The following is a 27,357-nucleotide window of genomic DNA, read 5'->3' as shown; positions in this document are numbered from 1 at the left end:
CCGCAGTTTGGGCCGCCTGGCTCGTTGCGAACTGTGTGAAGACCATTTCTTCCTAACAAAGACCGGAATTAATTTGCCCAAGTTTTACATAATCATGACATAACATTGAAGGTTGTGCAATGTAACAGCAATATTTAGACTTAGGGATGCCACCCGTTCGATAAACTAAGAAACAGTTCCGGATATCACTGAAAGAATAAACGTTTTGTTTTCGAAATGATAGTTTCCGGATTTGACCATATTAATGACAAAAGGCTCGTATTTCTGTGTTTATTATATTATAATTAAGTATATGATTTGATATTTGATAGAGCCATCTGACTGAGCGGTGGTAGGCAGTAGCAGGCTCGTAAGCATTCATTCAAACATCCCTTTACTGCGTTTGCCAGCAGCTCTTAGCAATGCTTGACGCTGTTTATGACTTCAAGCCTATCAACTCCTGTGATTAGGCTGGCAAAACTAAAGTGCCTATAAGAACATCCAATATTCAAAGATATATGAAATACAAAAGGTATAGAGAGAAATAGTCGACACGTCATAATTCCTATGACAATTTGCGGCTGAACTTGAAAGCGGTTCCTAAGTTATTTTACCGTTCATGTCTTCCATAGAGAATGTCTTGATCTACTTCAAATACGGTCAAATACGGTCTGTGTTTTGTGCAGGATTAAAACGCCTCGGCGTTTTGATAGTCGTGTAAATCTCGCTAGGATAAGGTAACGTTTTTCAACATATTTTAAGAAATCCACTCTACAATTTATAAAAACTTAGCTTATATTTATCCACTATTGATCAGAGTTACCTTGTCCTATGGATATCTACACAGTTATTAAATTGGCAAGGTGGTGTAAGCCTACACGAAACACAGACCTGATTTGAAGTGAATCTAAAAATATCTTATGGAATATATGAATGAAGGAACCGCTTTTCAGATTTTGCTGGAAGGTGTCATGGGATTTATGACTCACACTTTGGTAGTCAATTCATACCCATTATTAAAATAGGATTCCCTGCATATAGAAATTACAGTTGTTTTCAACATTCATCACAGGTAACTTCAACTGTAGTTTTATTATTCAAACAGTTGAGAGTATTTGTGTCTCCTAAGCAGACTCTTCAGTATCCTTGTCACTTCAGAGAGCTGTGTGTGTATGATTATATTCATTTTACAGATAGCAGAGAAAAGCAGAGCACCAGTGTGGGACAATTACATTGAATTGGCACCAGGGAAAGCAAGGTGTCATATTTGTGATAATTGTCATTATTACAAAATATATATTAAAAAGTAAATAAATAAATAAATAAAAATCGCCCGATTAATCGGTATCGGCTTTTTTTGGTCCTCCAATATTCGGTATCGGCGTTAAAATCATAATCGGTCGACCACTAATGTCGATACACTGTTAAATATGCAAAGCTTTAAGAATAATGAGATACATTAAGACAATAACAAAAGGACACATGATTTTCCAATGTTAAAAACATACTATCTCACTCAAGATATTCAACCTTAGTTTGATATATTTATCACATTGTATGTATGTTTCTGCATATTTACCAAGATGTTCAAATAATATTAAAAACATTCACATACTAACTAAATACAAAATATATAAAACACACAGTAGACAATGAAGATATTGAACTCACACTAGTGTCTGTATGTTGTAGAGTGGACTGGTTAGTCCAACACAGAGCAGCTCCTCCACTCCTCTGTCTTCCAGGTCATTGTAGCTGAGGTCCAGTTCTCTCAGGGGGGAGTTTGGTGTCTGCAGAGCTGAGGCCAGAGTCTCACAGGATTTATATGTGAGTTTACAGCCATCCAGTCTGGAGAGAGGAGATAATCTGTTAGATATACAAATCCTTCATTATAATGATACTGTAAACATCAACTCAATAACAGAACTTACAGTGCTCTCTTGCAGGTTTTCACTACCGGCAGCAACCTCTGATAACCTTTCTCTGATGTGTTGTATGTCTTCAGGTCAAACTCCTCCAGCACCTCCTCTGACATCAGTAACAGGTAGGCCAGGGCTGAACATTGGTCAGGTTTAAGTCTTGTTTCTGAAAGAGTTCCTGAATGCAGGGAGGTCTGCATGTCTTCAACTAGAGAGTTGGCACCAAGTTCATTCAGACAGTGGAACAAGTTGATGATCCTTTCTGGTGAGGATTCCTGGTTGATCTTGTCTGAAAGGTACCTGACTGTTCTCTCAACTGTTTCCTCATTGCTCTGTGTTGTACTTCCTGTCTGTGTCAGAAGGCCTCGTAACAGATTCTGATTGGACGCCAGTGAGAGACCCAGAAGGAAGCGGAGGAACAGGTCCAGGTGTCCATTCTCACTCTTCAAGGCCTGGTCCACTGCGCTCTCGTGTAAGTCAGACAACTGGATTGACTCCTTCTCTTCATCATCACTAGTGGGGGAGAAAACATTTTCCTTCTTGTCCAGACATGATTCTAAAGCATGCACTGCTGCTAGAAACTCCTGCATGCTCAGATGCACAAAGCTGTAGACCTTGTCTTGGTACAGCCCAGATTCTTCTTTGAAGATCTCTGTACACAATGCTGAGTACTCTGATGCCTCTGCGACATCAAGGCCACACTCTCTCAGGTCCTCCTCATAGAAGATCAGGTTGCCCTTCTGCAGCTGTTGGAAAGCCAGCTTTGCCAGTTTCAGGATCATCTCTTTGTCTGACTGAGACAGTTCCTTTGGGTTTGTCTCTGTGGCTTTGTTGTACTTCTTGTTCTTCACAATGATTTGGATGAGCATGAAGTGTGAGTACATCTGGGTCAGAGTTTTGGGGACTTCATCCTTCTCTGCCACTTTCAGTATCATCTCAAGGACAGTGGCTGATATCCAACAGAAGACTGGCATGTGGCACATGATGTGGAGGCTCCTTGATGTCTTCATGTGTTTGATGATATCATTGGCCAGATTCTGATCTGTGATCTTCTTCCTGAAGTACTCCTCCTTCTGTGGATCATTGAACCCTCGTACCTCTGTCACCTGGTCAACACACTCAGGAGGGATCTGATTGGCTGCTGCAGGCCGTGAGGTTACCCAGAGGAGAGCAGAGGGAAGAAGATTCCCCTCGATGAGGTTTGTCAGCAGCACGTCCACTGAGGTTGGCTTCGTGACATCACAGCACTTCTCATTGTTTTTGAAGTCTAGAGGAAGTCGACACTCATCCAGACCATCAAAAATGAAAACAGTTTTGGTTTCACCATCTTCAATGCTGTCAATCTCTTTCAGCTCTGAGAAGTAGTGGGAAAGAAGTTGCATCAGACTGTATTGGTCCTTTTTCAGGTTCAGATCACGGAAAGGAAGAGGAAACATGAAATGAACGTCCTGATTTGCTTTTCCTTCTGCCCAGTCAAGGATGACCTTCTGCACAGAGACTGTTTTTCCAATGCCAGCGATTCCTTTTGTCAGCACAGTTCTGATAGGTTTGTCTTGTCCAGGTAAAGGCTTGAAGATGTCATTGCATTTGATTGATGTCTCTTGTGTGGTTTGTTTCTTGGATGCCATCTCTATCTGTCTAACCTCATGTTCATTATTGAGCCCTCCACTTCCACCCTCTGTGATGTAGAGCTCTGTGTAGATGTCCTTGAACAGACTTTGGTTTCCATGGTGTCCAATTCCTTCAGATATGTGTTGATACTTGTGTTTCAGTTTAGCCTTAATGTCTTGTTGGACTGTCAGCAGGGTTTGACCTGTAGGTAAACAAAGAGAGTTGTTTGTGTGTGTGTTTTATAAAGGGCGTTTGTACCGTTCTTTGTAATATTGTATGAAACACAGTCTTACTTCTTCTGTCCAGAAGGTTGTGTGTGATCTTTAATGCATCCTCACTGCCCAAACTCTCCACTTCCTTATTGTCATCTGGTAATGGTTCCTGGCTGAAAGCAGGTGGCTGATCACTCTTCATTGATAGCAGGCTGGTTGTAGGGGACTCTGCTCTGGGCTTCTGGACACTGAACAAAACAGGGAGACAGATCACCTCATCAATATCACATCAATACTTCATCTACTTCCTTTTAACAACTGTATATAGGAACTTCTAGAAGTTCTGATGTTTCTTTTAAAGCTACAGTCTGCAATTGGTAAATCCATTTTTGGCAATTTAAATGAATGATATAGACCTCCATTTTATGTCATTTGTGAACACTTTTCTCTTAGTTTATATCTTTAAGATAACTGTATATTTTACATTTAATCTCTTACCTCTTAGAACTGGTGTCTTGAGTCATTTTAGAGGCAGTGGTCTCCTCCTCTCTCTCCCCAGAGAGACTCATTTTAGAGGCAGTGGTCCCCTCCTCTCTCTCCCCAGAGAGACTCATGTTAGATGCAAGTCACAACTCACTCAGCTACAATAAGAAATAACAGAACAGTCAATATTTCTGAACATTGTTGAAGAACCATTAGCTTCTTATGGCTGAGATCCCGTTAACGGGATCGATATGACAACAGCCAGTGAAAGTGCAGGGCGCCAAATTCAAAACATCAGAAATCTCATAATTAAAATTCCTCAGACATACAAGTATTTTACACCATTTTAAAGATAAACTTGTTGTTAATCCCACCACAGTGTCCGATTTCAAAAAGGCTTTACGACGAAAGCACACCAAACGATTATGTTAGGTCTACACCTAGTCACAGAAAAACACAGCCATTTTTCCAGCCAAAGAAAGGAGTCACAAAAAGCAGAAATAGAGATAAAATTCATCACTAACCTTTGATGATCTTCATCAATGACACTCATAGGACTTCGTGTTACACAATACATGTATGTTTTGTTCGATAAAGTTCATTTTTATAATCCAAAAATGTCAGTTTACATTGGCGCGTTACGTTCAGTAATGTTTTGCTTCCAAAACATCCGGTGATTTTGCAGAGAGCCACATCAATTTACAGAAATACTCATCATAAATGTTGATGAAAATGCAAGTGTTAAGCACTGAACTTTAGATAAACTTCTCCTTAATGCAACCGCTGTGTCAGATTTAAAAAATCTTTACGGAAAAAGCACACCATGCAATAATCTGAGTACAGCGCTCAGAGACCAAAACAACCAAAACAACCATCCGCCATGTTGTGGAGTCAACAGAAGTCAGAATAGCATTATAAATGTTCACTTACCTTTGATGATCTTCATCAGAATGCACTCCCAGGAATCCCAGTTCCACAATAAATGTTTGATTTGTTCGATAAAGTCCATCATTTATGTCCAAATACCTCCTTTTTGTTTGCACGTTAAGTACACAATCCAAACTCACGACGCGCGGGCAAGTCCAGGCAAAAGTTCAGACGAAAAGTCATATTACAGTTTGTAGAAACATGTCAAACGAAGTATAGAATCAATGTTTAGGATGTTTTTATCATAAATCTTCAATAATGTTCCAACCGGAGAATTCCTTTGTCTGTAGAAATACAATGGAACATAGCTAACTCTCACGGGAGCGTGCGAGACTGAGCTCGTGGCACTCTGCCAGACCCCTTACTCAATGAGCTCCCATTCCCCCCTCCTTCACAGTAGAAGCATCAAACAAGGTTCTAAAGACTGTTGACATCTAGTGGAAGCCTTAGGAAGTGCAATATGACCAAAATCCCACTGTATATTCGATAGGCAAAGAGTTGAAAAACTACAAACCTCAGATTTCCCACTTCCTGGTTGGATTTTTCTCAGGTTTTTGCTTGCCATATGAGTTCTGTTATACTCACAGACATCATTCAAACAGTTTTAGAAACTTCAGAGTGTTTTCTATCCAAATCGACAAATAATATGCATATATTAGCAACTGGGACTGAGTAGCAGGCAGTTTACTCTGGGCACCTTATTCATCCAAGCTACTCAATACTGCCCCCAGCCATACGAAGTTTAACAACACATTTACTGTCTGAGGTCAAAGAGTTAAATCAAACTTCATATTGTATTCAAAAATACACAGTCCAATATGTTGTTCATTTGATTTGACTTTGATCCCCATTAGCTGACTCCATAACAACAGCTAGTCTACCTGGTTGGATCCCCTGACTCCATAACAACAGCTAGTCTACCTGGTTGGATCCCCTGACTCCATAACAACAGCTAGTCCACCTGGTTGGATTCCCAATAGCTGACTTCATAACAACAGCTAGTCTACCTGGTTGGATCCCCTGACTCCATAACAACAGCTAGTCTACCTGGTTGGATCCCCTGACTCCATAACAACAGCTAGTCTACCTGGTTGGATCCCCTGACTCCATAACAACAGCTAGTCTACCTGGTTGGATCCCCTGACTCCATAACAACAGCTAGACCACCTGGTTGGATCCACTGACTCCATAACAACAGCTCGTCTACCTGGTTGGATCCCCTGACTCCATAACAACAGCTAGTCTACCTGGTTGGATCCCCTGACTCCATAACAACAGCTAGTCCACCTGGTTGGATCCCCTGACTCCATAACAACAGCTAGTCTACCTGGTTGGATCCCCTCACTCCATAACAGCCCCGTTTTGGGAGGAAATCCATTACAGCAAAGTACTTCATTAATTGTTAACCAGAAATTATTTGATATTGATATAAACAGGCCTGCATTGGGTCTTTAAAGCTAGAATCCTTAGTTGCTACATCCATTTTTGGACTTATAGACGAATGATATACTGATAATTTTTTAAGAATCTAACTTATAAATGTCTCATGAGCTCAGGTCAACTGTTGTCCTCCATCAGAACCCAAAATATAAGCTTTTTTATCTCCAATGTTTGTAAAAACACCATAGCCTTAAAACATGGTTAAAATTGTCATTTAATGTCATGTATGTTCAGTCCTAGCATCCATAGCTCCATCTATGAATTTAAAAACCCTTAGCCTACAATGGTCGCGCCCCCGCGGAAATCAAATTAACATAAAACAATCCCCATCGAAAAAATTTTTTTGTATGGGCTGCGTCTCAATCCACACCATCCGCCGATATCGCCCTTCGGCATCTGCGGTGGAAGGTGGCAGAGCTAGAGCGGTGTTTGTCAGACCACGAGACATCCCAAAAATCGTTTTTCTCACATAATGTTACGTAGCGTCTGAACGGTTTGGCCTACAAACTAAACTCAGCAAAAAAATAAATGTCCTCTCACTGTCAACTGCGTTTATTTTCAGCAAACTTAACATGTGTAAATATTTGTATGAACATAATATTCAACAACTGAGACATAAACTGAACAAGTTCCACAGACATGTGACTAACATAAATGGAATAATGTGTCCCTGAACAAAGGGGGGGTCAAAATCAAAAGTAACAGTCAGTATCTGGTGTGGCCACCAGCTGCATTAAGTACTGCAGTGCATCTCCTCCTCATGGACTGCACCAGATTTGCCAGTTCTTGCTGTGAGATGTTACCCCACTCTTCTACCAAGGCACCTGCAAGTTCCCGGACATTTCTGGGGGGGAATGGCCCTAGCCCTCACTCTCTGATCCAACAGATCCCAGACGTGCTCAATGGGATTGAGATCCGGGCTCTTCGCTGGTCATGGCAGAACAGTAACATTCCTGTCTTGCAGGAAATCACGCACAGAACGAGCAGTAAGGCTGGTGGCATTGCCATGCTGGAGGGTCATGTCAGGATGAGCCTGCAGTAAGGGTACCACATAAGGGAGGAGGATGTCTTCCCTGTAACGCACAGCGTTGAGATTGCCTGCAATGACAACAAGCTCAGTCCGATGATGCTGTGACACACCGCCCCAGACCATGACGGACCCTCCACCTCCAAATCGATCCCGCTTCAGAGTACAGGCCTCAGTGTAACGCTCATTTCTTCGACGATAAACGCAAATCCGACCATCACCCCTGGTGAGACAAAACCACGACTCGTCAGTGAAGAGCACTTTTGCCAGTCCTGTCTGGTCCAGCGACGGTGGGTTTGTGCCCATAGGCGACGTTGTTGCCGGTGATGTCTGGTGAGAACCTGCCATACAACAGGCCTATAAGCCCTCAGTCCAGCCTCTCTCAGCCTATTGCAGACAGTCTGAGCACTGCTGGAGGGATTGTGCGTTCCTGGTGTAACTCAGGCAGTTGTTCATGCCATGCTGTACCTGTTCCGCAGGTGTGATGTTTGGATGTACTGATCATGTGCAGGTGTTGTTACACGTGGACTGCCACACTCATGCCTCCTTGCAGCATGCCTAAGGCACGTTCACGCAGATGAGCAGGGACCCTGGGCTCCAGAGGTTTTCCAGAGTCAATAGAAAGGCCTCTTTAGTGTCCTAAGTTTTCATAACTGTGACAATAATTGCCTACCGTCTGTAAGCTGTTAGTGTCTTAACGACCGTTCCACAGGTGGATGTTCATCAATTGTTTATGTTTCATTGAGCAAGCATGGGAAACATTGTTTAAACCCTTTACAATGAAGATCTGTGAAGTTATTTGGATTTTTACGAATTATCTTTGAAAGACAGGGTCCTAAAAAAGGGATGGTTTTTTTGCTGAGTTTATTATGGCCACATTGAAAGATTAGAGTTTCTGGGAGAACATGATGCTGTTCTCTGTTTTCCTCTAGGACGCCCTCAAGCCTCAGAACCAGTTTTAAATGAATGGAAGTATATATGGAGATAGTTTAGGCACTAAAATAAGTGGATAAATACATGTAAAAAGATACATGTTTCCTGATCTTTGTTATCTCTCAGATAGAGGACAGACACTCCAGAACAGACTTCCTTTAGATATTTCCTTTTGACGTTGTGATTCGAAACCAAAGTTTGCAGGCAAAACCTTTGCAGTGGTTTAAGGTAGATGATGGAAACTAGCCACTTTAGTTATATTTAATGAGTTAAATTCTCCTGTGTTTTCCATCTTACTAGCCACCTACTACTTTGTGTCCGGCAGAGATGTTTACATTAAGCAGAGAGGAAGAGGTGAAGCGACAGGGGGAAGTCAGAGATGTTTACATTAAGCAGAGAGGAAGAGGTGAAGCGACAGGGGGAAGTCAGAGATGTTTACATTAAGCAGAGAGGAAGAGGTGTAGCGACAGGGGGAAGTCAGAGATGTTTACATTAAGCAGAGAGGAAGAGGTGAAGCGACAGGGGGAAGTCAGAGATGTTTACATTAGAGAGGAAGAGGTGAAGCGACAGGGGGAAGTCAGAGATGTTTACATTAAGCAGAGAGGAAGATGTGTAGCGACAGGGGGAAGTCAGAGATGTTTACATTAAGCAGAGAGGAAGAGGTGAAGCAACAGGGGGAAGTCAGAGATGTTTACATTAAGCAGAGAGGAAGAGGTGAAGCGACAGGGGGAAGTCAGAGATGTTTACATTAAGCAGAGAGGAAGCGGTGAAGCGACAGGGGGAAGTCAGAGATGTTTACATTAAGCAGAGAGGAAGAGGTGAAGCGACAGGGGGAAGTCAGAAATGTTTACATTAAGCAGAGAGGAAGCGGTGAAGCGACAGGGGGAAGTCAGAGATGTTTACATTAAGCAGAGAGGAAGAGGTGAAGCGACAGGGGGAAGTCAGAGATGTTTACATTAAGCAGAGAGGAAGAGGTGTAGCGACAGGGGGAAGTCAGAGATGTTTACATTAAGCAGAGAGGAAGAGGTGTAGCGACAGGGGTAAGTTGGCAGAAAATCACTCCCACCAATCGAGGATTTTTTGTATGGAGGTCAATGAAAGAGTGGTGAATTTGGTCAGCCAAAAAACCTATGGCTTATTTGCTGCGTGTGGTTTATTTGATCAAATAGAAGTTTTGTAATGATTGGGTTGTTACAAGTGTACTGATATAAATTGGACACATGACAGCCCGGCAACTTTGAGAAAAAACACTTCATATCGGAATATATCTTTTTAAAATAGGATTTTAAATCTAACCTTAACCAGACTGCTAACCTTGTGCCGAAGCATGACCTTAAATTAAGACCAAAAAAATATTTTTATTCATTTTTACGATATAGCAAATTTGAACTTTGTGTCTGTGGTAACTAGTGGAAACCGTTATTTCCGTTTTTCACACGCATGTACAGTGGGGCAAAAAAGTATTTAGTCAGCCACCAATTGTGCAAGTTCTCCCACTTAAAAAGATGAGAGAGGCCTGTAATTTTCATCATAGGTACACTTCAACTTTGACAGACAAAATGAGAAAAAAAATATCCAGAAAATCACATTGTAGGATTTTTTATGAATTTGTTTGCAAATTATGGTGGAAAATAAGTATTTGGTCAATAACAAAAGTTTATCTCAATACTTTGTTATATACCCTTTGTTGACAATGACAGAGGTCAAACGTTTTCTGTAAGTCTTCACAAGGTTTTCACACACTGTTGCTGATATTTTGGCCCATTCCTCCATGCAGATCTCCTCTAGAGCAGTGATGTTTTGGGGCTGTTGCTGGGCAACACGGACTTTCAACTCCCTCCAAAGATTTTCTATGGGGTTGAGATCTGGAGACTGGCTAGGCCACTCCAGGACCTTGAAATGCTTCTTACAAATCCACTCCTTCGTTGCCCGGGCGGTGTGTTTGGGATCATTGTCATGCTGAAAGACCCAGCCACGTTTCATCTTCAATGCCCTTGCTGATGGAAGGAGGTTTTCACTCAAAATCTCACGATACATGGCCCCATTCATTCTTTCCTTTACACGGATCAGTCGTCCTGGTCCCTTTGCAGAAAAACAGCCCCAAAGCATGATGTTTCCACCCCCATGCTTCACAGTAGGTATGGTGTTCTTTGGATGCAACTCAGCATTCTTTGTCCTCCAAACACGACGAGTTGAGTTTTTACCAAAAAGTTCTGTTTTGGTTTCATCTGACCATATGACATTCTCCCAATCTTCTTCTGGATCATCCAAATGCTCTCTAGCAAACTTCAGACGGGCCTGGACATGTACTGGCTTAAGCAGGGGGACATGTCTGGCACTGCAGGATTTGAGCCCCTGGCGGTGTAGTGTGTTACTGATGGTAGGCTTTGTTCCTTTGGTCCCAGCTCTCTGCAGGTCATTCACTAGGTCCCCCCGTGTGGTTCTGGGATTTTTGCTCACCGTTCTTGTGATCATTTTGACCCCACGGGGTGAGATCTTGCGTGGAGCCTCAGATCAAGGGAGATTATCAGTGGTCTTGTATGTCTTCCATTTCCTAATAATTAGTCCCACAGTTGATTTCGTCAAACCAAGCTGCTTACCTATTGCAGATTCAGTCTTCCCAGCCTGGTGCAGGTCTACAATTTTGTTTCTGGTGTCCTTTGACAGCTCTTTGGTCTTGGTCATAGAGGAGTTTGGAGTGTGACTGTTTGAGGTTGTGGACAGGTGTCTTTTATACTGATAACAAGTTCAAACAGGTGCCATTAATACAGGTAACGAGTGGAGGACAGAGGAGCCTCTTAAAGAAGAAGTTACAGGTCTGTGAGAGCCAGAAATCTTGCTTGTTTGTAGGTGACCAAATACTTATTTTCCACCATAATTTACAAATAAATTCATTAAAAATCCTACAATGTGATTTTCTGGATTTTTTGTCATAGTTGAAGTGTACCTATGATGAAAATTACAGGCCTCTCTCATATTTTTAAGAGGGAGAACTTGCACAATTGGTGGCTGACTAAATACTTTTTTGCCCCACTGTATCTGCACTGTCATTGGCTAGAATGCTCCAACCTGATCTTGCCTCCTCCTGACTGCCTTCCATTTTTTTATACATTTATTTTAATTGATAGAGCAGCCACTATAGTACCTGGTCAATATAATGGATAATCTGATAGAGCAGCCACTATAGTACCTGGTCAATATAATGGATAATCTGATACAGCAGCCACTATAGTACCTGGTCAATATAATGGGTAATCTGTGCACTGGGGCAACAAGCGGATACAACGGTGACACACGTCCCATTTCGACTCCTTGTCTCTGTCAAATATTATATATTATATTGACAAGATAGCTGATTGACCCTCTAAGAAAGGAAATACATGACCTCAATGATTAAAGGCAGGCGAGATCAGGAGGGACCATTCTAACCAATGAGAGGAAATACATGACCTCAATGATTAAAGGCAGGCGAGATCAGGTGGGACCATTCTAACCAATGAGAGGGAATACATGACCTCAATGATTAAAGGCAGGCGAGATCAGGTGGGACCATTCTAACCAATGAGAGGGAATACATGACCTCAATGATTAAAGGCAGGCGAGATCAGGTGGGACCATTCTAACCAATGAGAGGGAATACATGACCTCAATGATTAAAGGCAGGCGAGATCAGGTGGGACCATTCTAACCAATGAGAGGGAATACATGACCTCAATGATTAAAGGCAGGCGAGATCAGGTGGGACCGTTCTAACCAATGGAGAGGGAATACATGACCTCAATGATTAAAGGCAGGCGAGATCAGGTGGGACCGTTCTAACCAATGAGAGGGAAAACATGACCTCAATGATTAAAGGCAGGCGAGATCAGGTGGTACCGTTCTAACCAATGAGAGGGAATACATGACCTCAATGATTAAAGGCAGGCGAGATCAGGTGGGACCGTTCTAACCAATGAGAGGGAATACGTGACAGGTTAGGATAACCAGTAGGGTGATAGTGATGGTATGTCTGGACTAATGGTCTGTTTACATAGTAGCATCATTAACGTGACAGGTTAGGATAACCAGTAGGGTGATAGTGATGGTATGTCTGGACTAATGGTCTGTTTACATAGTAGGATCATTACCGTGACAGGTTAGGATAACCAGTAGGGTGATAGTGATGGTATGTCTGGACTAATGGTCTGTTTACATAGTAGGATCATTAACGTGACAGGTTAGGATAACCAGTAGGGTGATAGTGATGGTATGTCTGGACTAATGGTCTGTTTACATAGCAGGATCATTAACGTGACAGGTTAGGATAACCAGTAGGGTGACAGTGATGGTATGTCTGGACTAATGGTCTGTTTACATAGCAGGATCATTACCGTGACAGGTTAGGATAACCAGTAGGGTGATAGTGATGGTATGTCTGGACTAATGGTCTGTTTACATAGTAGGATCATTACCGTGACAGGTTAGGATAACCAGTAGGGTGATAGTGACGGTATGTCTGGACTAATGGTCTGTTTACATAGCAGGATCATTACCGTGACAGGTTAGGATAACCAGTAGGGTGACAGTGATGGTATGTCTGGACTAATGGTCTGTTTACATAGCAGGATCATTACCGTGACAGGTTAGGATAACCAGTAGGGTGATAGTGATGGTATGTCTGGACTAATGGTCTGTTTACATAGTAGGATCATTACCGTGACAGGTTAGGATAACCAGTAGGGTGATAGTGACGGTATGTCTGGACTAATGGTCTGTTTACATAGTAGGATCATTACCGTGACAGGTTAGGATAACCAGTAGGGTGACAGTGATGGTATGTCTGGACTAATGGTCTGTTTACATAGCAGGATCATTACCGTGACAGGTTAGGATAACCAGTAGGGTGATAGTGACGGTATGTCTGGACTAATGGTCTGTTTACATAGTAGGATCATTAACGTGACAGGTTAGGATAACCAGTAGGGTGATAGTGATGGTATGTCTGGACTAATGGTCTGTTTACATAGTAGGATCATTAACGTGACAGGTTAGGATAACCAGTAGGGTGATAGTGATGGTATGTCTGGACTAATGGTCTGTTTACATAGCAGGATCATTACCGTGACAGGTTAGGATAACCAGTAGGGTGATAGTGATGGTATGTCTGGACTAATGGTCTGTTTACATAGCAGGATCATTACCGTGACAGGTTAGGATAACCAGTAGGGTGACAGTGATGGTATGTCTGGACTAATGGTCTGTTTACATAGCAGGATCATTAACGTGACAGGTTAGGATAACCAGTAGGGTGATAGTGATGGTATGTCTGGACTAATGGTCTGTTTACATAGCAGGATCATTACCGTGACAGGTTAGGATAACCAGTAGGGTGATAGTGATGGTATGTCTGGACTAATGGTCTGTTTACATAGCAGGATGATTACCGTGACAGGTTAGGATAACCAGTAGGGTGATAGTGATGGTATGTCTGGACTAATGGTCTGTTTACATAGCAGGATCATTACCGTGACAGGTTAGGATAACCAGTAGGGTGATAGTGACGGTATGTCTGGACTAATGGTCTGTTTACATAGTAGGATCATTAACGTGACAGGTTAGGATAACCAGTAGGGTGATAGTGATGGTATGTCTGGACTAATGGTCTGTTTACATAGTAGGATCATTACCGTGACAGGTTAGGATAACCAGTAGGGTGATAGTGACGGTATGTCTGGACTAATGGTCTGTTTACATAGTAGGATCATTAACGTGACAGGTTAGGATAACCAGTAGGGTGATAGTGATGGTATGTCTGGACTAATGGTCTGTTTACATAGTAGGATCATTAACGTGACAGGTTAGGATAACCAGTAGGGTGATAGTGATGGTATGTCTGGACTAATGGTCTGTTTACATAGTAGGATCATTAACGTGACAGGTTAGGATAACCAGTAGGGTGATAGTGATGGTATGTCTGGACTAATGGTCTGTTTACATAGCAGGATCATTACCGTGACAGGTTAGGATAACCAGTAGGGTGATAGTGATGGTATGTCTGGACTAATGGTCTGTTTACATAGCAGGATCATTACCGTGACAGGTTAGGATAACCAGTAGGGTGACAGTGATGGTATGTCTGGACTAATGGTCTGTTTACATAGCAGGATCATTAACGTGACAGGTTAGGATAACCAGTAGGGTGATAGTGATGGTATGTCTGGACTAATGGTCTGTTTACATAGCAGGATCATTACCGTGACAGGTTAGGATAACCAGTAGGGTGATAGTGACGGTATGTCTGGACAAATGGTCTGTTTACATAGTAGGATCATTAACGTGACAGGTTAGGATAACCAGTAGGGTGATAGTGATGGTATGTCTGGACTAATGGTCTGTTTACATAGTAGGATCATTAACGTGACAGGTTAGGATAACCAGTAGGGTGATAGTGATGGTATGTCTGGACTAATGGTCTGTTTACATAGCAGGATCATTACCGTGACAGGTTAGGATAACCAGTAGGGTGATAGTGATGGTATGTCTGGACTAATGGTCTGTTTACATAGCAGGATCATTACCGGGACAGGTTAGGATAACCAGTAGGGTGACAGTGATGGTATGTCTGGACTAACGGTCTGTTTACATAGCAGGATCATTAACGTGACAGGTTAGGATAACCAGTAGGGTGATAGTGATGGTATGTCTGGACTAATGGTCTGTTTACATAGCAGGATCATTAACGTGACAGGTTAGGATAACCAGTAGGGTGATAGTGATGGTATGTCTGGACTAATGGTCTGTTTACATAGCAGGATCATTACCGTGACAGGTTAGGATAACCAGTAGGGTGATAGTGACGGTATGTCTGGACTAATGGTCTGTTTACATAGTAGGATCATTAACGTGACAGGTTAGGATAACCAGTAGGGTGATAGTGAAGGTATGTCTGGACTAATGGTCTGTTTACTTAGCAGCTTAGGAGGAGAACTAACGCGGCAGGATAGGATAACCAGTAGGATGATAGTGATGGTATGTCTGGACTAATGGTCTGTTTACATAGCAGGATCATTAACGTGACAGGTTAGGATAACCAGTAGGGTGATAGTGAAGGTATGTCTGGACTAATGGTCTGTTTACATAGCAGGATCATTAATGTGACAGGTTAGGAGAACTAACACGGCAGGTTAGGAGGAGAACTAACACGGCAGGTTAGGAGGAGAACTAACACGGCAGGTTAGGAGGAGAACTAACACGGCAGGTTAGGAGGAGAACTGACGCGGCAGGTTAGGAGAACTAACGCGGCAGGTTAGGAGGAGAACTAACGCGGCAGGTTAGGAGGAGAACTAACGCGGCAGGTTAGGAGGAGAACTAACGCGGCAGGTTAGGAGGAGAACTAACGCGGCAGGTTAGGAGGAGAACTAACACGGCAGGTTAGGAGGAGAAAAAACACGGCAGGTGAGGAGGCGAACTAACGCGGCATGTTAGGAGGAGAACTAACGCGGCAGGTTAGGAGGAGAACTAACGCGGCAGGTTAGGAGGAGAACTAACGCGGCAGGTTAGGAGGAGAACTAACGCGGCAGGTTAGGAGGAGAACTAACGCGGCAGGTTAGGAGGAGAACTAACGCGGCAGGTTAGGAGGAGAACTAACACAGCAGGTTAGGAGGAGAACTAATGCGGCAGCTTAGGAGAACTAACACAGCAGGTTAGGAGGAGAACTAACACAGCAGGTTAGGAGGAGAACTAATGCGGCAGCTTAGGAGAACTAACACAGGAGACTGAAGTTAAGGTTAGGAAAAGGGTTAGGCTTAGCTAAAGTGCTATATTTGTCAACATCTGTTGTCCCCAACTTAACCACTAGATGGAGCTGTAGGCCTACAGCTCTACTCCATCTAGCCACAACCGTAGAAACTTAAACAAACCATCTATGGAGACAAATCATCAGTATCATCACACCGGAATGCAACATCCATCCACTTATATCAGTACATCTGTAACAGCCTAAACACTACAAACCTTCTATTAGATCTAATAAGCCTCACGGAACTCCACACTCTCATAGACCTCCATATAAAAAAAGCGAGCGAAGCGCAAACTCTGTCCACGAAGTGAGGAGTTTTTGTATGGAGGTCAGTGAGAGTTTGTCGAATTTGGTCAACAAATAATGGAATTGCTAATTTGCTACGTGAGGCTTTTTTGATCTAATAGAAGTTTTTGTAATGGTTAGGTTGTTACGAGGGAAAAAAACGACTTCATATCGGAGTTGTGCCTGTTGTCATAGAGATGGAGGGCTCATCATGGATGTAATCTGTTTTAGCATGGACATTGCTCTTGAGGCCTCCCACCATTTTAAAGTAGTCAACTGGGTGGGGATTCCTATGAGTTGGGAGCAATCAGCCAGTGAAGAAGAAAATGTACTACTTTAAAATGGAGATATCCTCAATGGCACTGCCCATGCTGTCATAGAGGTTATAATGGCTCAGATATAAAAATCAGTCCCTTTATCTCTATGGCCTGTTGTTCACACGTGTATCTGCCCTCTCATTGGCTAGATGGTACCACCGGATCTCGCCTCCTCCCGCCTTCCTTCCATCTTTGAGGACATGCATTTCCATTGTTAGAGCGGTCACTTGAGTATCTTCTCAGTATAATAGACAATCTTTGCTTGCATGCAGGAACATTGGTACATTGTGGGAGGCAACCTGTCTGTCCAGGGAGACTAGTGATGAACAAGTTGGGCCTATTTGAAACGTCACCATCTCCTGCCAGCATTTACCAGACAATGTATAGAAGGGAAAAATAACTGAACATCATTTATGATGGTTTTTATTTTAGTTTTGTAATCAATGATTATAGTTTTAGTTTTTTCAAACGAGTTTCTTAATTATTTTAGCTTCAGATTTGGTAACATAATTACGAGTTTGAATCATTTAATAATGAATAAATAAAAATGTATATCAGTAACCCACAATCATCCACCCCCCTTTCTCCTGCACATGTTGCCATGGGGCAAAGTGAAAATGAAATAGCAATTTTCTCACTCTAACTTCCTGCAATTCAAAGAAAACATTTTCAGTTTTACACATAATTCTACTCATGTTGCCATGGGGTGGAGGCAAATGTTAGCAGTTTTAAATATGATAACTGATGATCAACGGACCCACCCTGGTTGGTAATTCAACATGCTTACTACAAGTTTAGCCGCTAGACTAATTTACCAATCTAAAAACATGTAGCTAACATGGGCCAATAGACTGACTGCTGATGCTCAACCACATTTACACACTGCACCATGTGTTTTCTATTATTCTAACCGTCAACAGGAAGTTGAGACCCAGACTAAGTTCCAAAACAATGTTTTTATTATTGGTCGCGGGCCGCCAGTTGCCCATCCATGGTTTAGTGAATAGACCCATGCACTGCTTGAGTTCATTTGAGTTGCGATCAGTTTATCTCGCCCGGCTCTCGCCCGGCGCACCGGAGTTTTCATTCTGAGAAAAGGTGTGGCTATGATTCAACCCGTGAGTCAAAACGCGCATAGATGAGCCGGTGAAGTTATATCGAGCGCAACTGCAGTGAGCCAAACGGACCACCGCCTTCCTGATCTGTCACCAGAAAGCTTTAAACTTAACATTTGATTTAGCCTCACATTTAAATAGTTTCTATGCACATTGTTGAACGTCACATTTACTTGACGAGACAGACTATTTTATTTAATGACAGCTATACATAATTCCGATGCACGTCTTCTTTCAGGAAGTGAAAGTGAGCCAGTTTCCACAGTCTTTCGTGCGTATAATAATCACCTTAATGTGCTGTCAATCGCCGATAACAATAATACCATACCTCATAGCCCTGTAGCCTATAACAATAATACCATACCTCATAGCCCTGTAGCCTATATCACATCACATTGGATTTTATTGATTAAGCTTATCACTATTAATCAATACCAATGTAAATAAACTTAAAATAATCATTTTTGAAGTTTAAATCAATATTGTAATAACATGGCGGATATCTTACCCTCTAAATCATCTCTCTCTCGATTTCTACATTAAATTGTAAAAGAACGCTACAGACCTCTTAAACATTCCTCTTCGACGACAACGTTCTTCTTCCTCCTCTTCTTCTTCTGTGGGGTTTATGGCGGACTGCACCCCAAAAGGTGGATTGCCGCCACCAACTGGACGGTTTGAAACAAAAAATAAAAATAATAAATAAATGCGTAATAGTGAAACTAACTTCATCCAAACTAAAAAATAGTACATTACCAAAACAAACAAAACTCCCACTTCTTCCTTCTTGTAGTTCTCCATATCTCCCTTCTCAGGCTCTAGGACCTGAGAGGGTGGTACGGCTCTAGGACCTGAGAGGGTGGTACGGCTCTAGGACCTGAGAGGGTGGTACGGCTCTAGGACCTGAGAGGGTGGTACGGCTCTAGGACCTGAGAGGGTGGTACGGCTCTAGGACCTGAGAGGGTGGTACGGCTCTAGGACCTGAGAGGGTGGTACGGCTCTAGGACCTGAGACGGTGGTACGGCTCTAGAACCTGAGAGGGTGGTACGGCTCTAGAACCTGAGAGGGTGGTACGGCTCTAGAACCTGAGAGGGTGGTACTGCTCTAGAACCTGAGAGGGTGGTACGGCTCTAGGACCTGAGAGGGTGGTACGGCTCTAGGACCTGAGAGGGTGGTACGGCTCTAGGACCTTTAGAGGGTGGTACGGCTCTAGAACCTGAGAGGGTGGTACGGCTCTAGAACCTGAGAGGGTGGTACGGCTCTAGGATCTGAGAGGGTGGTACGGCTCTAGGATCTGAGAGGGTGGTACGGCTCTAGGACCTGAGAGGGTGGTACGGCTCTAGGACCTGAGAGGGTGGTACGGCTCTAGGACCTGAGAGGGTGGTACGGCTCTAGGACCTGAGAGGGTGGTACGGCTCTAGGACCTGAGAGGGTGGTACGGCTCTAGGACCTGAGAGGGTGGTACGGCTCTAGGATCTGAGAGGGTGGTACGGCTCTAGGACCTGAGAGGGTGGTACGGCTCTAGGACCTGAGAGGGTGGTACGGCTCTAGGATCTGAGAGGGTGGTACGGCTCTAGGATCTGAGAGGGTGGTACGGCTCTAGGACCTGAGAGGGTGGTACGGCTCTAGAACCTGAGAGGGTGGTACGGCTCTAGAACCTGAGAGGGTGGTACGGCTCTAGAACCTGAGAGGGTGGTACGGCTCTAGGACCTGAGAGGGTGGTACGGCTCTATAACCTGAGAGGGTGGTACGGCTCTAGAACCTGAGAGGGTGGTACGGCTCTAGGATCTGAGAGGGTGGTACGGCTCTAGGACCTTTAGAGGGTGGTACGGCTCTAGGACCTGAGAGGGTGGTACGGCTCTAGGACCTGAGAGGGTGGTACGGCTCTAGGACCTGAGAGGGTGGTACGGCTCTAGGACTTGAGAGGGTGGTACGGCTCTAGGACCTGAGAGGGTGGTACGGCTCTAGAACCTGAGAGGGTGGTACGGCTCTAGAACCTGAGAGGGTGGTACGGCTCTAGGGCCTGAGAGGGTGGTACGGCTCTAGAACCTGAGAGGGTGGTACGGCTCTAAAACCTGAGAGGGTGGTACGGCTCTAGGATCTGAGAGGGTGGTACTGCTCTAGAACCTGAGAGGGTGGTACGGCTCTAGGATCTGAGAGGGTGGTACGGCTCTAAGACCTGAGAGGGTGGTACGGCTCTAGAACCTGAGAGGGTGGTACGGCTCTAGGACCTGAGAGGGTGGTACGGCTCTAGAACCTGAGAGGGTGGTACGGCTCTAGGATCTGAGAGGGTGGTACGGCTCTAGGACCTTTAGAGGGTGGTACGGCTCTAGGACCTGAGAGGGTGGTACGGCTCTAGGACCTGAGAGGGTGGTACGGCTCTATGATCTGAGAGGGTGGTACGGCTCTAGGATCTCAGAGGGTGGTACGGCTCTAGGATCTCAGAGGGTGGTACGGCTCTAGGACCTGAGAGGGTGGTACGGCTCTAGAACCTGAGAGGGTGGTACGGCTCTAGGGCCTGAGAGGGTGGTACGGCTCTAGAACCTGAGAGGGTGGTACGGCTCTAGAACCTGAGAGGGTGGTACGGCTCTAGGATCTGAGAGGGTGGTACTGCTCTAGAACCTGAGAGGGTGGTACGGCTCTAGGATCTGAGAGGGTGGTACGGCTCTAGGACCTGAGAGGGTGGTACGGCTCTAGGACCTGAGAGGGTGGTACGGCTCTAGGATCTGAGAGGGTGGTACGGCTCTAGGATCTGAGAGGGTGGTACGGCTCTAGGATCTGAGAGGGTGGTACGGCTCTAAGACCTGAGAGGGTGGTACGGCTCTAGAACCTGAGAGGGTGGTACGGCTCTAGGACCTGAGAGGGTGGTACGGCTCTAGAACCTGAGAGGGTGGTACGGCTCTAGGATCTGAGAGGGTGGTACGGCTCTAGGACCTTTAGAGGGTGGTACGGCTCTAGGACCTGAGAGGGTGGTACGGCTCTAGGACCTGAGAGGGTGGTACGGCTCTATGATCTGAGAGGGTGGTACGGCTCTAGGATCTCAGAGGGTGGTACGGCTCTAGGATCTCAGAGGGTGGTACGGCTCTAGGACCTGAGAGGGTGGTACGGCTCTAGAACCTGAGAGGGTGGTACGGCTCTAGGGCCTGAGAGGGTGGTACGGCTCTAGAACCTGAGAGGGTGGTACGGCTCTAGAACCTGAGAGGGTGGTACGGCTCTAGGACCTGAGAGGGTGGTACGGCTCTAGGACCTGAGAGGGTGGTACGGCTCTAGGACCTGAGACGGTGGTACGGCTCTAGAACCTGAGAGGGTGGTACGGCTCTAGAACCTGAGAGGGTGGTACGGCTCTAGAACCTGAGAGGGTGGTACTGCTCTAGAACCTGAGAGGGTGGTACGGCTCTAGGACCTGAGAGGGTGGTACGGCTCTAGGACCTGAGAGGGTGGTACGGCTCTAGGACCTTTAGAGGGTGGTACGGCTCTAGAACCTGAGAGGGTGGTACGGCTCTAGAACCTGAGAGGGTGGTACGGCTCTAGGATCTGAGAGGGTGGTACGGCTCTAGGATCTGAGAGGGTGGTACGGCTCTAGGACCTGAGAGGGTGGTACGGCTCTAGGACCTGAGAGGGTGGTACGGCTCTAGGACCTGAGAGGGTGGTACGGCTCTAGGACCTGAGAGGGTGGTACGGCTCTAGGACCTGAGAGGGTGGTACGGCTCTAGGACCTGAGAGGGTGGTACGGCTCTAGGATCTGAGAGGGTGGTACGGCTCTAGGACCTGAGAGGGTGGTACGGCTCTAGGACCTGAGAGGGTGGTACGGCTCTAGGATCTGAGAGGGTGGTACGGCTCTAGGATCTGAGAGGGTGGTACGGCTCTAGGACCTGAGAGGGTGGTACGGCTCTAGAACCTGAGAGGGTGGTACGGCTCTAGAACCTGAGAGGGTGGTACGGCTCTAGAACCTGAGAGGGTGGTACGGCTCTAGGACCTGAGAGGGTGGTACGGCTCTATAACCTGAGAGGGTGGTACGGCTCTAGAACCTGAGAGGGTGGTACGGCTCTAGGATCTGAGAGGGTGGTACGGCTCTAGGACCTTTAGAGGGTGGTACGGCTCTAGGACCTGAGAGGGTGGTACGGCTCTAGGACCTGAGAGGGTGGTACGGCTCTAGGACCTGAGAGGGTGGTACGGCTCTAGGACTTGAGAGGGTGGTACGGCTCTAGGACCTGAGAGGGTGGTACGGCTCTAGAACCTGAGAGGGTGGTACGGCTCTAGAACCTGAGAGGGTGGTACGGCTCTAGGGCCTGAGAGGGTGGTACGGCTCTAGAACCTGAGAGGGTGGTACGGCTCTAAAACCTGAGAGGGTGGTACGGCTCTAGGATCTGAGAGGGTGGTACTGCTCTAGAACCTGAGAGGGTGGTACGGCTCTAGGATCTGAGAGGGTGGTACGGCTCTAAGACCTGAGAGGGTGGTACGGCTCTAGAACCTGAGAGGGTGGTACGGCTCTAGGACCTGAGAGGGTGGTACGGCTCTAGAACCTGAGAGGGTGGTACGGCTCTAGGATCTGAGAGGGTGGTACGGCTCTAGGACCTTTAGAGGGTGGTACGGCTCTAGGACCTGAGAGGGTGGTACGGCTCTAGGACCTGAGAGGGTGGTACGGCTCTATGATCTGAGAGGGTGGTACGGCTCTAGGATCTCAGAGGGTGGTACGGCTCTAGGATCTCAGAGGGTGGTACGGCTCTAGGACCTGAGAGGGTGGTACGGCTCTAGAACCTGAGAGGGTGGTACGGCTCTAGGGCCTGAGAGGGTGGTACGGCTCTAGAACCTGAGAGGGTGGTACGGCTCTAGAACCTGAGAGGGTGGTACGGCTCTAGGATCTGAGAGGGTGGTACTGCTCTAGAACCTGAGAGGGTGGTACGGCTCTAGGATCTGAGAGGGTGGTACGGCTCTAGGACCTGAGAGGGTGGTACGGCTCTAGGACCTGAGAGGGTGGTACGGCTCTAGGATCTGAGAGGGTGGTACGGCTCTAGGATCTGAGAGGGTGGTACGGCTCTAGGATCTGAGAGGGTGGTACGGCTCTAAGACCTGAGAGGGTGGTACGGCTCTAGAACCTGAGAGGGTGGTACGGCTCTAGGACCTGAGAGGGTGGTACGGCTCTAGAACCTGAGAGGGTGGTACGGCTCTAGGATCTGAGAGGGTGGTACGGCTCTAGGACCTTTAGAGGGTGGTACGGCTCTAGGACCTGAGAGGGTGGTACGGCTCTAGGACCTGAGAGGGTGGTACGGCTCTATGATCTGAGAGGGTGGTACGGCTCTAGGATCTCAGAGGGTGGTACGGCTCTAGGATCTCAGAGGGTGGTACGGCTCTAGGACCTGAGAGGGTGGTACGGCTCTAGAACCTGAGAGGGTGGTACGGCTCTAGGGCCTGAGAGGGTGGTACGGCTCTAGAACCTGAGAGGGTGGTACGGCTCTAGAACCTGAGAGGGTGGTACGGCTCTAGGATCTGAGAGGGTGGTACTGCTCTAGAACCTGAGAGGGTGGTACGGCTCTAGGATCTGAGAGGGTGGTACGGGCTCTAGGACCTGAGAGGGTGGTACGGCTCTAGGACCTGAGAGGGTGGTACGGCTCTAGGATCTGAGAGGGTGGTACGGCTCTAGGATCTGAGAGGGTGGTACGGCTCTAAGACCTGAGAGGGTGGTACGGCTCTAGAACCTGAGAGGGTGGTACGGCTCTAGAACCTGAGAGGGTGGTACGGCTCTAGAACCTGAGAGGGTGGTACGGCTCTAGGACCTGAGAGGGTGGTACGGCTCTAGAACCTGAGAGGGTGGTACGGCTCTAGAACCTGAGAGGGTGGTACGGCTCTAGGATCTGAGAGGGTGGTACTGCTCTAGGACCTTTAGAGGGTGGTACGGCTCTAGGACCTGAGAGGGTGGTACGGCTCTAGGACCTGAGAGGGTGGTACGGCTCTAAGACCTGAGAGGGTGGTACGGCTCTAGGACCTGCGAGGGTGGTACGGCTCTAGGACCTGAGAGGGTGGTACGGCTCTAGAACCTGAGAGGGTGGTACGGCTCTAGGGCCTGAGAGGGTGGTACGGCTCTAGGACCTGAGAGGGTGGTACGGCTCTAGGATCTGAGAGGGTGGTACGGCTCTAGGACCTGAGAGGGTGGTACGGCTCTAGGACCTGAGAGGGTGGTACGGCTCTAGGATCTGAGAGGGTGGTACGGCTCTAGGACCTGAGAGGGTGGTACGGCTCTAGGACCTGAGAGGGTGGTACGGCTCTAGGACCTGAGAGGGTGGTACGGCTCTAGGACCTGAGAGGGTGGTACGGCTCTAGGACCTGAGAGGGTGGTACGGCTCTAGGATCTGAGAGGGTGGTACGGCTCTAGGACCTGAGAGGGTGGTACGGCTCTAGGACCTGAGAGGGTGGTACGGCTCTAGGATCTGAGAGGGTGGTACGGCTCTAGGATCTGAGAGGGTGGTACGGCTCTAAGACCTGAGAGGGTGGTACGGCTCTAGAACCTGAGAGGGTGGTACGGCTCTAGAACCTGAGAGGGTGGTACGGCTCTAGAACCTGAGAGGGTGGTACGGTTCTAGGACCTGAGAGGGTGGTACGGCTCTAGAACCTGAGAGGGTGGTACGGCTCTAGAACCTGAGAGGGTGGTACGGCTCTAGGATCTGAGAGGGTGGTACGGCTCTCGGACCTTTAGAGGGTGGTACGGCTCTAGGACCTGAGAGGGTGGTACGGCTCTAGGACCTGAGAGGGTGGTACGGCTCTAGGACCTGAGAGGGTGGTACGGCTCTAGGACCTGAGAGGGTGGTATGGCTCTAGAACCTGAGAGGGTGGTACAGCTCTAGAACCTGAGAGGGTGGTACGGCTCTAGAGCCTGAGAGGGTGGTACGGCTCTAGAACCTGAGAGGGTGGTACGGCTCTAGAACCTGAGAGGGTGGTACGGCTCTAGGATCTGAGAGGGTGGTACTGCTCTAGAACCTGAGAGGGTGGTACGGCTCTAGGACCTGAGAGGGTGGTACGGCTCTAGGACCTTTAGAGGGTGGTACGGCTCTAGAACCTGAGAGGGTGGTACGGCTCTAGAACCTGAGAGGGTGGTACGGCTCTAGGATCTGAGAGGGTGGTACGGCTCTAGGATCTGAGAGGGTGGTACGGCTCTAGGACCTGAGAGGGTGGTACGGCTCTAGGACCTGAGAGGGTGGTACGGCTCTAGGATCTGAGAGGGTGGTACGGCTCTAGGACCTGAGAGGGTGGTACGGCTCTAGGACCTGAGAGGGTGGTACGGCTCTAGGACCTGAGAGGGTGGTACGGCTCTAGGACCTGAGAGGGTGGTACGGCTCTAGGACCTGAGAGGGTGGTACGGCTCTAGGATCTGAGAGGGTGGTACGGCTCTAGGACCTGAGAGGGTGGTACGGCTCTAGGACCTGAGAGGGTGGTACGGCTCTAGGATCTGAGAGGGTGGTACGGCTCTAGGATCTGAGAGGGTGGTACGGCTCTAAGACCTGAGAGGGTGGTACGGCTCTAGAACCTGAGAGGGTGGTACGGCTCTAGAACCTGAGAGGGTGGTACGGCTCTAGAACCTGAGAGGGTGGTACGGTTCTAGGACCTGAGAGGGTGGTACGGCTCTAGAACCTGAGAGGGTGGTACGGCTCTAGAACCTGAGAGGGTGGTACGGCTCTAGGATCTGAGAGGGTGGTACGGCTCTAGGACCTTTAGAGGGTGGTACGGCTCTAGGACCTGAGAGGGTGGTACGGCTCTAGGACCTGAGAGGGTGGTACGGCTCTAGGACCTGAGAGGGTGGTACGGCTCTAGGACCTGAGAGGGTGGTATGGCTCTAGAACCTGAGAGGGTGGTACAGCTCTAGAACCTGAGAGGGTGGTACGGCTCTAGGGCCTGAGAGGGTGGTACGGCTCTAGAACCTGAGAGGGTGGTACGGCTCTAGAACCTGAGAGGGTGGTACGGCTCTAGGATCTGAGAGGGTGGTACTGCTCTAGAACCTGAGAGGGTGGTACGGCTCTAGGACCTGAGAGGGTGGTACGGCTCTAGGACCTTTAGAGGGTGGTACGGCTCTAGAACCTGAGAGGGTGGTACGGCTCTAGAACCTGAGAGGGTGGTACGGCTCTAGGATCTGAGAGGGTGGTACGGCTCTAGGATCTGAGAGGGTGGTACGGCTCTAGGACCTGAGAGGGTGGTACGGCTCTAGGACCTGAGAGGGTGGTACGGCTCTAGGACCTGAGAGGGTGGTACGGCTCTAGGACCTGAGAGGGTGGTACGGCTCTAGGACCTGAGAGGGTGGTACGGCTCTAGGACCTGAGAGGGTGGTACGGCTCTAGGACCTGAGAGGGTGGTACGGCTCTAGGACCTTTAGAGGGTGGTACGGCTCTAGAACCTGAGAGGGTGGTACGGCTCTAGAACCTGAGAGGGTGGTACGGCTCTAGGATCTGAGAGGGTGGTACGGCTCTAGGATCTGAGAGGGTGGTACGGCTCTAGGACCTGAGAGGGTGGTACGGCTCTAGGACCTGAGAGGGTGGTACGGCTCTAGGACCTGAGAGGGTGGTACGGCTCTAGGACCTGAGAGGGTGGTACGGCTCTAGGACCTGAGAGGGTGGTACGGCTCTAGGACCTGAGAGGGTGGTACGGCTCTAGGATCTGAGAGGGTGGTACGGCTCTAGGACCTGAGAGGGTGGTACGGCTCTAGGACCTGAGAGGGTGGTACGGCTCTAGGATCTGAGAGGGTGGTACGGCTCTAGGATCTGAGAGGGTGGTACGGCTCTAGGACCTGAGAGGGTGGTACGGCTCTAGAACCTGAGAGGGTGGTACGGCTCTAGAACCTGAGAGGGTGGTACGGCTCTAGAACCTGAGAGGGTGGTACGGCTCTAGGACCTGAGAGGGTGGTACGGCTCTAGAACCTGAGAGGGTGGTACGGCTCTAGAACCTGAGAGGGTGGTACGGCTCTAGGATCTGAGAGGGTGGTACGGCTCTAGGACCTTTAGAGGGTGGTACGGCTCTAGGACCTGAGAGGGTGGTACGGCTCTAGGACCTGAGAGGGTGGTACGGCTCTAGGACCTGAGAGGGTGGTACGGCTCTAGGACTTGAGAGGGTGGTACGGCTCTAGGACCTGAGAGGGTGGTACGGCTCTAGAACCTGAGAGGGTGGTACGGCTCTAGAACCTGAGAGGGTGGTACGGCTCTAGGGCCTGAGAGGGTGGTACGGCTCTAGAACCTGAGAGGGTGGTACGGCTCTAAAACCTGAGAGGGTGGTACGGCTCTAGGATCTGAGAGGGTGGTACTGCTCTAGAACCTGAGAGGGTGGTACGGCTCTAGGATCTGAGAGGGTGGTAC

The 27,357-nt window shown here is 47.5% G+C and overlaps 1 protein-coding gene across 1 annotated transcript in view; it reads right to left on the bottom strand.

The window, feature by feature from the left end:
• Nucleotides 1-27,357, bottom strand: part of LOC139577789 (NACHT, LRR and PYD domains-containing protein 1 homolog) — a 127,366-nt gene that overhangs the window by 23,408 nt on the left and 76,601 nt on the right. The gene's annotated exons all lie outside the window — the stretch shown is intronic.

This window comes from Salvelinus alpinus, chromosome 6 (genome assembly GCF_045679555.1).
Source record: "Salvelinus alpinus chromosome 6, SLU_Salpinus.1, whole genome shotgun sequence".
In the NCBI taxonomy this organism is placed as follows: Eukaryota; Metazoa; Chordata; class Actinopteri; order Salmoniformes; family Salmonidae; genus Salvelinus; species Salvelinus alpinus.
Note: the sequence above shows the minus strand (reverse complement) of the source record. Positions and strands in the feature narration are given on the sequence as shown.